Here is a 13156-nt window from a genome sequence, read left to right as displayed (position 1 = left end):
CATAGGCTGCACATGGGTCCCCTCCTCTCTTAATCCGTCCCTGTATGGGAGTGTCGCGGGCATGTTGCTGAAGTGTTTGCATACACAATCAATCGTTTAGATTTGAGGCCATACTCAGACAGACAATCTGCTCCAAATGATAGAAATAGAATCAGCATGAAAAGAAACATTAGTGTAAAATAAAAGCATGATGAATTAAATTATAACTTTCCATTCATTTTTTTTGTAGTAAAAATAGTTATATATTAAAAGATTTTTTTTTACATTTTTCAATACAAAGGAGATTTATTAGAGATAAAGTACCAACCAATCAGCTCCTGTCATTTTTCAAACACAGCCTGTTAAATAACAGTTACAGTAGAAGCTGATTGATACATTTCCACTAAGTTGTCAAGATAAAAATACATGGTAGTATAACCCCAAAGTACAAAGCACAACAGTATAGGTATAGAGTGTATAGTGTATAGAGCGGAATTATATGAAGTCAATGCAGTATTCTACTTAAAAATGAACCACACAGAAGGTAATGACAGTGTATTTATATCATATACATACATACATATATATATTGTTTGGCTGGTTGCTGTGGATACAGCAAGCCTATTGCCATTAGGGAGGCATTTTGTGGCCTCCTTATTATGAGGTATGTGTGTGTCTCACGCATCATTATAGTGACGCATTATATCCAGGTGAATGCTATTATGACCTGCTCAATTGATAATTGTTGATCACATATGCTTTATAAGGGAGCTACTGCGGTATAGCAAGTATGCTTTTGGTCAGTATGCTGGATGGTTGTCTGTGGTGATTCGTCTTGATAATGACCCTTTGGGGTCGAAACGTCGACAACAACTATGGTGATATTTGATCTTTTTCATTAAATCTGATTGATTAACTATTTAAACATTGCGTCTTTGGCTACAATTTTATCCATTTATGGATATTTACATGGAGCACCTGTTGTGGAGCACCCTGCTGAATTGCAAGATTACTGGATGTGACTGCTGTATTTACCCTGTTTTATATACAGATATACACATATAGACAGATATCCTAAAGAAGAAATAACATGCAAAGATTTACATTGTGGTGGCTAATACATAAAACTGGGCCTAATGTTGTTGATATTATGCAGGGCAGATGTGCTAGCCTGCTAACTAGTATGGGGAGCAAAGCACCCAATCTGATGCAATACAGACCCCAAATCTCATTGACAAAAATCCAGAATAACCTCCTGAAAAAGTTATTACCTTTAAAGCTGCATACATACACAACGATTTTGTTACCAACGATTTTATGAACTATTTTATGAACGATTTTCTGTGATTTTTTAAAGTGTAATGAATGATTTTTTTGGACTACAACCGATTTTTGCATATTCCCTTAATGAAAATCGTTCAGTTGGTCAGTCTGACTAAACTACAAGCTTGAACGCGCATGAACGATAATCGTTCATCGTTTTAACTCAGAAAGTGAACGATTTTTTAACGATATCGTTATCGATAATCGTTAAAAAAATCGTTGTGTGTGTATGCACCATCAGATTCTACCCACTTCCTCTCCCTGAAAATATTGTGGGTAGAATGCAGTGCAAAGTCAAAGTCTAGTATACAAAGCATCCCCCTCTCCAGTCAATTAACATTATTTTCCATCCTCCATCCCCTTTGCTCTAAGCAGCAATGACCCATAGGAGCTGTTAAGCGTACCATTGTTCACCATAGAAGCATGGAGAGTTTATTCCCCTGTTGATTAACGGGTTCATACAAAACACTGGTACTGAAGAATACAAAAAAAGGATGGTTACAGAGGGCCTGATTCAGAGCCGAACGCTCTGACCAGAGCGCTCGCTCTGAATCAGGGCCCTCCTCCATGAAAATGTAGCGTCCTCCTGGATGCTCGCATAGCTGTGGGTGACCACCCACAGCTTATGCGAGCGTCCATAATGATGGTCGCGATGGTCAAGACCATCGCGACCATCGGGCTTGCGACGGAGACCCTGCGGTAGGGTCTCGCTGCCGCAAGCCCTGTAGTGATTTTGGCTCTATCAGAGCCAAAATCACTCCCACTGACATCACTAGTGATGTCAGTGGGGCCGGCTTCAGACGGTAGGCGTTCCCATGGGAACGCCTCCGTTTGGCAGCCACGCCCCCGGCACGCCCACCAAAGGGGGCGTGCTGCCAATCAACATCGACAGCACGCCCCCTGTGGTGCGAGTCCCGGAGCTCCGTCGTGCGCATGCGCAGTGGGGCAACATCGACCCGCTTGCGAGCGTCCTGCGCTCGCGAGCGGATCTGAATGACCCCCAGAGTACACAAGAAAAGCCACAGATACAGATGTACTGTGCCATGTAGGTTTTACCGTTGGTGAGCCACTGACATCTGTGTATAGCTGGAAAGCTCAATGATACTGATATATCACTCAGCCTTTTTATTACAATATATAAATAGCATTTTAAAAAAAATGTAAAATGTGAGTTTGCATTGGAGCCATTATATTAGCAGTGATTCAAATCAATCCTCTAGCAGACATATTAATAGATACTTTGCTTTTAATTAATTTAATAAGTGTTACAATAGGTTCTCAATAAGAAGCAATTTTCACTTCACCCTCTGAACTGCTCTTACCCAGTAATGATTAATCATATGACGTGTGTATGAAAGGGACCTCTGCATTTTTCTACTTTTTGTACCAGAAAAAAAAAAAGCTGTAACAAACACCTTTACATTAACTGATGTAGTCACAGGGATATAAAAACCATCAAATAAAATCTGCATATAGTTTAACTGTATAGAACAAATATACGTACAAGTAAAGATGGGTACACACCAAAACAATCCTTGGCCAATATCGGGACAATTGTATAGGTGTGTATGCAGGACCATTGTAGGAGCATTAGCCGATAAACTGCTTATAGCGCTCCTTCAACAGTCAGGATTGGGAGGTCACATCTTATGTTATACTTTCCAAGTCTCCCTGAATGTCCGGGGGACTTCCTGAAATAGTAGCAATCTCCCTGATTCCCTGAAAAGTTTAGTAATCGTCCCTAATTGCACCTTAGCTCGTTTATGTAGGTGTTATAAAAAATTAATAACATATACTGTATACAAATTCAAATGGGATCATCCGTGCCATGCCCCTGCGTTGGTTACAAGACACACTGATCCCAATGGCTACATGCATTTTTTAAATAAGTTTTCTCGTGGCCACATAGGTGCAACCACATGTAAGTAAAACACAAAACATTACCAAGGCCTGAAAAGCATCAGTGTGTTTTCATCAGTAGTAGATCTTACTGAGCAACAACTGCTGCTTTGGGGCTCATTTACATTTGGATTAAGTTAACTTTATGGCACGGCTCTCAGATGTAGCACGTCCATTTTAACGCTGCTTCAACAGTAGGCAAGTATGTGACTTATGTGCTGTTTAATATTCAGCGGCCCGACTTCCCGAACCCATAGAAGCCCGAACACACTGCGTTATTTCTAGCGCAGTGTGTACGGAGATCAAAAGCGTTTACTCAATCAGCAGAGTGATCGCAAAGGAGTGTTCCCCGCTTAAGCCTGGGTCTGATTGTTTAATAATTTTCCACCTTTCGAAGACATATGTATTAGCAAGTTACATGCTCTCCTGAACCTACATTGCCTATTGTTTCTAACTTCCTTTTGAGTTTTAAGACATAATTTATTTTATTATTATTTATTACCAGTTATTTATATAGCGCACACATATTCCGCAGCGCTTTACAGAGAATATTTTACCATTCACATCAGTCCCTGCCCCAGTGGAGCTTACACTCTATGTTCCCTATCACACACGTACACACTAGGGTTAATTTGTATTGGGAGCCAATTAACCTACCAGAATATTTTTGGAGTGTGGGAGGAAACCGGAGTACCCGGAGGAAACCCACGCAAGCACAGGGAGAATATACAAACTACACACAGGTAGGGCCATGGTGGGATTTGAACCCATAACCTCAGTGCTGTGAGGCAGTAATGCTAACCATTACATCGTCTGTGCTCTATTTACTGTATGCTGAGAGTACAGCATAATAGTGCTGTAAATAGATATTTCTACCAGACATGAACTACAAAGCACGCCTAGATAGAAAAAGAAACAGACATGTGAAAGCTAAAGATCATTTACAAGCCATAAAATTAGTAATCTAAAAGGTGTATAACCCCCTTGTATACAAATTCACACCGACTGGTGATTTCATCCACAAGTCAGTAATGGGTGGATTACTAAATTTAGCAAGGCACAAACTGTGGAGCACGGCATGTCATGTTCAGGTAACTTGTTTGTGATAATAAACGTGAATCCGTTTGGAATAAAGGACATAACAATACATTCAGTCAGGACATCTAATATTAAATATTCCAGAGTGGCAACTGCATCTATTTTACATAACATGTTAACTATAGTAAATATTTTGGAGCGGAAACTGCATATCACATTAAAAGGCTTCTTAATGAGAGAGCAAGGACACTACTAAAAGGATGCAATGGAAAATTAAGAGTCAGCATTTACTCTGTACTGCTTTAAAGATGCATTCCCAAGCTTACTGTGCAGAAAATACAAACAAAGCACATTGATTCAGTGTTGGAACTTGGTCCTCCATTAAGTACATATATAGGGTCTAAATTAAGTTTTAAAATATTGTTTTTAGCACAACAAATATAACATACAAAGCACCACTATTGTAGAATCATTAGCCACTTACTAAACTTGGCTATGCATTCAGCATGCTTCTTACTATGGAGAGTAAGGGGTAATTTACTAAGATGGGAGTTCTATTAAGAAGTGATGCTGTCCATAGTAACCAATCAGATTCCAGGTATTATCTTCTAGAAGGTGCTAGATAAATGAGAAGTAGAATCTGATTGGTTGGTATGGGCAACATTACTTCTTAAATAGAACTCCCATCTTAGTAAATTTACCCCTACAAGTTTCACTTTTTCCCCCCAATTTTTTTTCTTCCGCCCCCAAAATTTGTCTGGCCAGATGAGTGTAAATTGAAATAGACATTGGAGGATAATGGTGCTTAGACCTTTTTACTTAATTTTTCACTTTTTACATTTCTTCTGTGTCTGATCCATACACATTATATGCAGAACACTGCTTATTTCAAATGGAATATGCCTGTGAGAATGGTCCTTACATGTCTATTTTTCTTATTTCACAACCAGGAGATGGGAGAGGCAGGAATAAAGGAGGTGGGTGGAGTTTTGCTGAGACAATAAGCTACAGTATAAAAGTAAATCACGTTTAAGGTAGATGTGGATTAATAATGTAGTATGCATCATATCCCTGCAATCCTTTCATCTGATAACCAATGCCTGGGACTAATTTCATGCTTGTTCGGCAATCCAGTCACCCAGCATGCCACCCCCGTAATTCAGTAGTCTCATGGACATCCAGTAGAATGGGCAAAAGTGTCTTAGGGTTCTATTTACTAAGCAGTGTTAGGAGACAGAGTGAAAAGTGATAAGGTGCCAGCCAATCTGCTCCTAACTGTCATCTCACAGGCTGTGTTTGAAAAATGACAGTTGGGAGCTGATTGGCTGGCACCTTATCACTTTTCACTGTCTTCTAACACTGCTTAGTAAATAGACCCCTTAAACTCAAATGCTCAACACGGCGGTATGTGGGTGAAAACAGGCCACACACCAAATATATTCAACATTTCTGCTATGCCATATTGCTTCATATACCTACACATTTTCACTTTGGTGTTGCAGCGGTGCAAGCATAACAGCTAGCAGTAGTGTTGGTTGGTATGGGGGTAGGAAATGAAGGAGATACTCATTAATTCTTTAAAGATGATAGTCGCATTTTGTTGCTTGAACAAATACTGTATTTGTAAGGCAGTAGAATACTAATGTACTAGTACCACACTACATGGATTTGACAGTTATGCCCCTGGCTCCCAGCAAAATGATGGCTGCATGTAAGGATGGGGGAAATCTGATCAAAGTCTTGTGACACCTGCTACACAGATCTATATTTGTCATATTGGCAACATCTGCATGCATAGGCACAAGCGTAGGGTGCGGTGTGAAGGTAGGGGGGATACACATTGTTTTCTATTCATTTAACTTTATCCATATATTTGTTTTGCCTGGCATTAACAGTACCTAACAATTATTTACTCTGCACAGCCCTGTTTCTTAATTATAGTAATAATACACCATGATATGTTATACTTTTTGGGTGCATCAGCAGTGTTAAAGGAATCACAATATAGTAGTCAAAGTGGAAGCTTGTATTTAACTTACTCACTCACTGGATAGCATTTTGTCATTGAGGCATCACAAGTCTTTCACTGTAATTACCTTTGGTTTGTGCTAGTTTAAAGTGATTTATTGCACACTGTAGGCCAAGGGAGGTAAGGAAAATCAAATGTCATAAGTTGGGAAACAGTTTGAAAGTTATAGTAGCAATTGCAAAACTGCATTTGTGATAAGACAAAAAATATATATAAAAAAAAAGAACATCAACATACTAGAATTTAAGTTTTGGGATCATATTGCAGAATGTCTGATTTGCAACTACAGTTCATCATTTTAGTATCTACAGTATCTCCAGTAAGATTTCCTCCTGACAACACAAATTCCCTTGTTTTTATTGCTGAATGTAGCTGTCAGTATCTGATCTTAGGGCCTGATTCAGACCCGGTTGCTAGATGCGTCCGCTCGAACTGAGCGAATGCAAATTTTCCAAATTGACGTCATGGGATGTGATCGCTCGCCAAGGCATAAGCAAACCCATTTTGGCTGTGCGAGCGATCGCTCTGCGTATGCAGACACCCCTTAGCGTATGTAGAGACGCCCACTGGCACACATCATCTCCAGGATGTGTATGAAAACATTGGTACATCGAGGATGCGAACGCAGTGCTTGTGGTAGACTTACCCTACCGCAAGCTAAGCGAGCATTTCAGTGTAAAAAAAAGGCAAGTGATGTGTACTATAACGCTGCCTGTTAATTATGCACGCCTCTGAAACGGCGTTGAAACACTCAGGCACACCTGCGTTCGCATCGCCAACCCCCCGTTTTTACTTGACTGCCCCTGTTACCACCCACAAATGGCCTCTCCTGTCACTCATTACACTGGGCTGTCTTTGAAGGGCGAGCGAGCGTTATGCGATTGCAGTGAATAGTTCGCGCATGCGCAGAAGGAAGCATGCGCATACGCAGAACATCAGCCAGTTGCGAGCGCATGCATATAGTGAACGGGTCTGAATCAGGCCCTTAGTCTGTATACAATATAATACTTATCAACTAACATCTAAAGAGGCCCAGACATCTACGGTCCTGATTCTCTGCTGTGTCGATCTGAGATACAATGCGCGGATCGGCAGCAATCAAGAATTTTAAAAATGTTGAATATTCCAGATTTACTGGCCCGCTGTCGGCAGAACAGAGACTTGAGCCAATCTGTCGCAGATGTATGGGCCCCTTAAGGAATGGCTGAATGTATTATATAGTCAGTTTGGTGTAGGGTGCAATGTATTTGGCGGCGCCCCACCAATTGCTAATCCAAATTACCGGTAACGGTCTCCGCCTCAATGGTGTCTGATTGTTGGGGCTGCCGTATATGGTTGTAATAGTTGCTGGGGCTATGCTGGCTGCGTTTCCCTTTCTGTGCCAGCTTAGTATCCAGGCCAAATGTGCAACTGCGGTCAGTCTGCAATCGTCTGCAGTGGTGGACAGTGGCTTTTAGACCATTTGGAGCTGCCTGGCTAGCTGCGGGGGACAAAGATGTCCAGAGCAGGCCTCCGAGTCTGTGGTCATGTAAGTAAACAAAAAAGAGCAAAAGTCAGTGGCCCATTAGCTGTAATGTTGTCTCAACTTCAATATGTGACTATAGTGCAGACTTTACAGATTGTATTTATAAGAATTAGAACCATTTTACATATCTTTCTGTTTATGTTTTGCAGTGAAAGATTAATAATCATTTCTATGCGTACGAGTCATGCCAAATGATGTGCTGTGGAACCATATATCAGCCTTGATACTTCCATGTTCTAAAGTAGAAAAACTGAAATACGACTGGTGACAAATACACTCTGTGCCTCAGACACGGACGTCTATATTACATTTCTTCAGTAGCCTGAGGCCTGTACATTTCAATAATACAAACTTGGGCTCTGTGTCTCTGAAGTTCTTTTTTCACAGTACGCATCTGATTTAGGAATTCAAATGTTCTGTTCCACTTAACTATATAATATAGAAGTTTGGCTTTAAAATTTAAACTAACAGGGTCTAGCTGTAACTTTGCAGTATATATTGTTGCAGTATATATTGTCCAAAAAACATTGTGTTCACTTGCAAATAGTATGATATACTTTATAAAAAACAACTCCTATTAAAACTATACTTTCATGACTGTTAAAATGTTTTCCAGGTAGTAAATCATATGGTACGATACCTCCTGATATGATTTACACACCCTGAGAGGAACATGAGGATGTTGTGTACACAATTATTTTACAATACCTAGAAATGAGCTGTGATCGCCAGCAAATGTGGTTGTGGTCTGGGAGTTTGGGCAGATCTGTGACAGGACATATTTTCTGGAGATTTAACATTTTTAAATAATGGGATTCGAGGTGAACAAAATTATTACAATTGTTCCAGAATTATTTCATATTCATTCCATATTTGGTGGCAGAATGTTGCTTGCTTCACCCAGTCTCACTCCGCTGTAGTCGCCACACAGCATAATGACTATGACCAAGATTCCCAGTCACACTACTAGTTGGCCAAAATGCAACTTTACAAATACAGTGCAGAATGTAAAATAACTGTCAGAACATTGCACCTATGTAATATAGCCTATTACAAAGGGAGTGCACAAACTCCATGAACACACTAAACTTGCTACTGAAATTTTACAACTGTGGGCATCACTGTATCATTAGTTGGGAGATATAGCAAATTGTGTTTTATGTGCAAACTTCTGTGGAGCCTGTTTAATTTTTTGTGTGATTTGTCTTATGAGTCTTAGGGACCTATTGGTATTAAAATATAGTGTTAACCAGCTAAAAACTCTGAATGACCCCATTAAGCTCTACAGAGAATTTGTGGGGCCTCAATGATTGCATGGAACTGGATATTCTTTCATTTCTGCTGCTATAGGAACATTGGTCGCCTGTAATAAAGTTAAGTTATTGAGGAAACCACCCCCAGACTATCTAGCACTGGGTGCTAGTTTTCACTATCAACTCTTGAACAACCTAAAATAAATGAATCAAGGCTGTCCAGCTCTGGGACGGGCTGAGGATTTGAAGGATGGGGTGAACTATGTATGGGAAGTGTCTTGTCTCATAATTATATAGGACAAGACAAAATCTAGTACAAAACTATGTGCCCCTCTGATCGACAAGAAAACCCTTTAAAAAATGCACCCTGTCAAGCAAAACCAAAATCTTGTGTCTACACTGTTCCAGATGCATAAGGGGCATCTGTTCCTACACTCATTAGAACACATTTACTCCCTCCCAAATTTTTGCCAGTTTGCTCATCAAATCTGTACGACATAGCAGAAATCTAAGCACATTTACACAAATCAAGGTGCAGAGAGTCCTAAGCTACCATTTCAAACTTGGTAGATGATCTTAAATGTGTCCTTTTACAAAAGACCATTTCCCCAGTAACCTTGCACAAAATAACATTTCTTTCTGGCATGATAAATTCCCCTCACCACCATTTTATGGTACTGCACTCCTGAATTCTCTACTGTGTCCCAGACACCCCGCAGGGCCTGACATGCAGAGTTTGTGTCTCCCACAGACTGTGCATCCTGCTGTCTACTGACATCAGCATCAGAAAACAGGCTTATTGCAGAGCAAAACTTCTTTTGATCTCAAGTAAGGCTGTCAGGGAAGAAAATAATTATCCTACTCTAATGGATACAAAATACAGATCTTCAAAATACAGGTCTTGGTCAATTCCATTTGCACACGGTTTGCAAATAGTAACTTTAATAAAAAATACATTGCTATGATGTTATAACATGTGAGTGTTAATTTCTGGCATTTAAATGACAACCTTCTCTTCCAAATGTCTGTCCTATGGCTCCTAGTCAGTATTGCATACTTATAGCCCACAGAATTATTTCAGAATAAAAAAAAACAAACAAACAAACAAAAAGGACCCTGAGTCACAGTTTCTCTCTCCCTCTCCACAACTGCAAGTTCTACAATTTTCTAAAGAAATGTGGATCTCAGTGATGTTTGTGTACGTGTCAGAGTTTGCACCTTTTTAAACCATACAAAAATTGTATGGGCCAAATGTAATTGGGTGTCAGTTTTGGTATATTGCGAGTCTTGTGCTAAACTCGCAATTTTTCATAACTCTCCAATGTTGCAACATTGTATCAATGATGTAACCACAATATTAAACTTAATTAACCTTGTGGATACGATGTAGCGGGACCCAGCATAGACTTCAATGGTGAATTCTCACCATTGATGTCTATGGGGAACACAGGCTGACCGCATTCAGCCAATCAGAGAGCTGCTCCGACGGAGATGCCCGCTGATCGGCTGGCGGCCCCTTCAATGACTGGGCACACGCGTGCCCCGGTCATTCATTTGGAGCAAATGAATGTGTACACATACATACCTTTGCCGTGTCCGGCATGGTATCGTTTTTTTCCCGGTTTGTTATTTTAACCCTTTGGATGCCTACAGGGAACGAAGCGGACGTGAACTACGCAGAGGTGAGTATGGATTTTATTTCAGGTACCCCTATGGATTACTTCGGATACTAGGTGAGTATGTGTGAGTGTGCAGGTATGTTTTATTAAAATTTTACTTTCACGGTGTGTTTGTTATTTTTACGTATTTCTTTAGTTGTGGAACTACAAGTGCCAGCAGGCTCGTAATGCCCCACATGCTGGCATTTGTGGTTCTCCAAATACCAGCATGCGGGGGAGGCTTGCTTGTACGTGTGGTTCTACAACTAAAGAGAATATTTAACCCTTTAATTTACACAAAACACTAACACTATCAACCTGGCACCCACCGCCCTAGGGTGCCGAGGAGGGATAGCCCTGGGCTATTAGTCTAGACCTGGGATGCCCTGGAGAGGGGTACCCCTTTATTGGGGGGTCTCCAACTCCCCAGGGATCCCTAGCCTGGCCTGATTAGCGGTCAGGGGTAATGCTTTGCCCGGGGAAAACGGTGAAAGGTTTTCCCTGGCTGTGGCATTATCGCCCCGCTAGAAAGAGCTCAGTGCTGGTTTGGGAATTTTCAGGGGACCCCTACTCGTTTTGTCCCCTGATTTTCCAAAACCAGCACTGGCTCTGCAAAGCCCTGTGCTAGTTCTTAATATACAGGGGCCCCCTACGCATTTTGGCCCCTGTATTTTTAGAGCCAGGACAGGCTTTATAAAGCCTGGGGCTGGTAAGGATTTTGGGGAGGGGGTGCACGTCATTTGTATTTTAAAACACACACAGAAGCCATCACGGATCTCACTGATCTGTGATGGCTTCTCTAAAACTCGCACCTTTCAATGCTGCTCGCATTAAAAGGTGTCAGTTTATAGTCCTAAACTCACCTAAACTCGCATATGTAGTAGCCTCGAGCTGAAAAGTTCTCAGGCTATTGAATTTGCAAGTTTCAGTACAAACTCGCACTTTTTAAAAGATGCGAGAAAGTGAGAGTTTGTACTGTTACTAAAACTGACTACCTATTACATTTGGCCCTATGTATTGTTTGCCCTTCTGAATTTTACCATACATATCGTTCTGACATTTTGTGCTTTTAAAAAATGTATGTATATTACCGGGATGCGTTTATTCCTGATGTGGCGATTTTTGGTACCTCCCCTTCGGGAAATAAGAGAGATCAAAGTAGCAAGTGTAGGTCAAGTGAAAATATCCTCCTCCATGCTCTCCTGGGAGACTCCTGGATATATATGCACAAAGCTATTCCCCAAACCATATTTGCCTATTTTTGAAAAAGTATTTCAGGGAGATGGTGAAAGCATGAGCACGGCTATATCTGAGAGGCGTGTCATAAAATTGATTTACATCCCAATGTAAATGAGCCCTAAAGCAGTTAGTAAAATCTACTTGTTGATGAAAACACACTGATACTTTTAAGGGCTTGCTCATGTATTGTGTTTTACAAGTGATTCCATAAAAGTGGCCAAGAGAAATATTATATGAACATGCATATAGCCATATGGTGCATTGTGCAAGGACGTGCAGCCAGGGTAGGCAGAGCATCCCCTGTCATACTCCAGAGATTTGATATAAAAATGATTAGAAAAATACAAAGAAGATATTTCTGACTTATAAACATCTTCTTTGTGTATTGTAATCCTTTTTATAGTAAACACTCCCCATCTTTGTGGAGCTCCCTGGAACTGCATGGAGATGAGAGATGAGGTAGGAACAGCTCAGCCTCACTTTTGTATAGTCAGACACAGCTTGCAGAGCTGGGGGTGGGGACACACCATGGGCAGTAAGCTGCACATAAAGTGCTAATAGAGGCATGCCTCTGAGTATGGGGGGTGTGCCTTGACCACTGATGGACACCTTGGATGTGTCATGTGACCAGGAAGTGCTCTGCAGTGTTTAGAGAATGGAGCTCAGCAGCAAGAGAAGACACAGTGATTCAGGTAGGAAAATCAATGCACACTGAAGTTTAGTACAGTGAGGGAAGAGTTTCAGTGAGTAGGGGGTGAGACAGGCTCCCAGCACTCAGACCCATCTCCATGTGTGTCTCCATAGCCATTGACCTCATCGCACGTCACTGGCATTGTGCCTTATAACCAATGCAGGCAAATGGCACTGATTATACCATTTGAATGTATATATCTCTGATTTCTTTTTTTTCCCAAGGTATAACAGCTACATAATAGTTTAAGGTTCAATCAGGTACAGTGCTTGACTCTTCAGGGAGTCAGGGAGATTGCTACTATTTCTGGGAATCTCCCTGACAATCAGGGAGAGTTTGCAAATGTGCCCTAAACACAGATTCTAAATGTGGAAAACCACTTAAGGTGTCTTAACCCCATGTGTTACGTTAAATGCAGTGGTTAATATGTGTTTATATGTGCAGTCAGGTGGGGGTGAAAAATCAATAAAGTTCAATAAAGTAAATGGAGCAGACATCCACAATACAGAGACAGGCACAAAT

General features: G+C 40.9%; 1 protein-coding gene across 5 annotated transcripts in view; it reads left to right on the top strand.

The window, feature by feature from the left end:
• Positions 1-13156, top strand: part of RALY (RALY heterogeneous nuclear ribonucleoprotein) — a 211950-nt gene that overhangs the window by 13566 nt on the left and 185228 nt on the right. The gene's annotated exons all lie outside the window — the stretch shown is intronic.

The sequence above is a fragment of the Taudactylus pleione genome, unplaced genomic scaffold (genome assembly GCF_031769625.1).
Source record: "Taudactylus pleione unplaced genomic scaffold, aTauple2 ptg000256l, whole genome shotgun sequence".
NCBI lineage: Eukaryota > Metazoa > Chordata > Amphibia > Anura > Myobatrachidae > Taudactylus > Taudactylus pleione.
The sequence above is the reverse complement of the archived record's forward strand: the minus strand, read 5'-3'. Positions and strand labels throughout refer to the sequence as shown.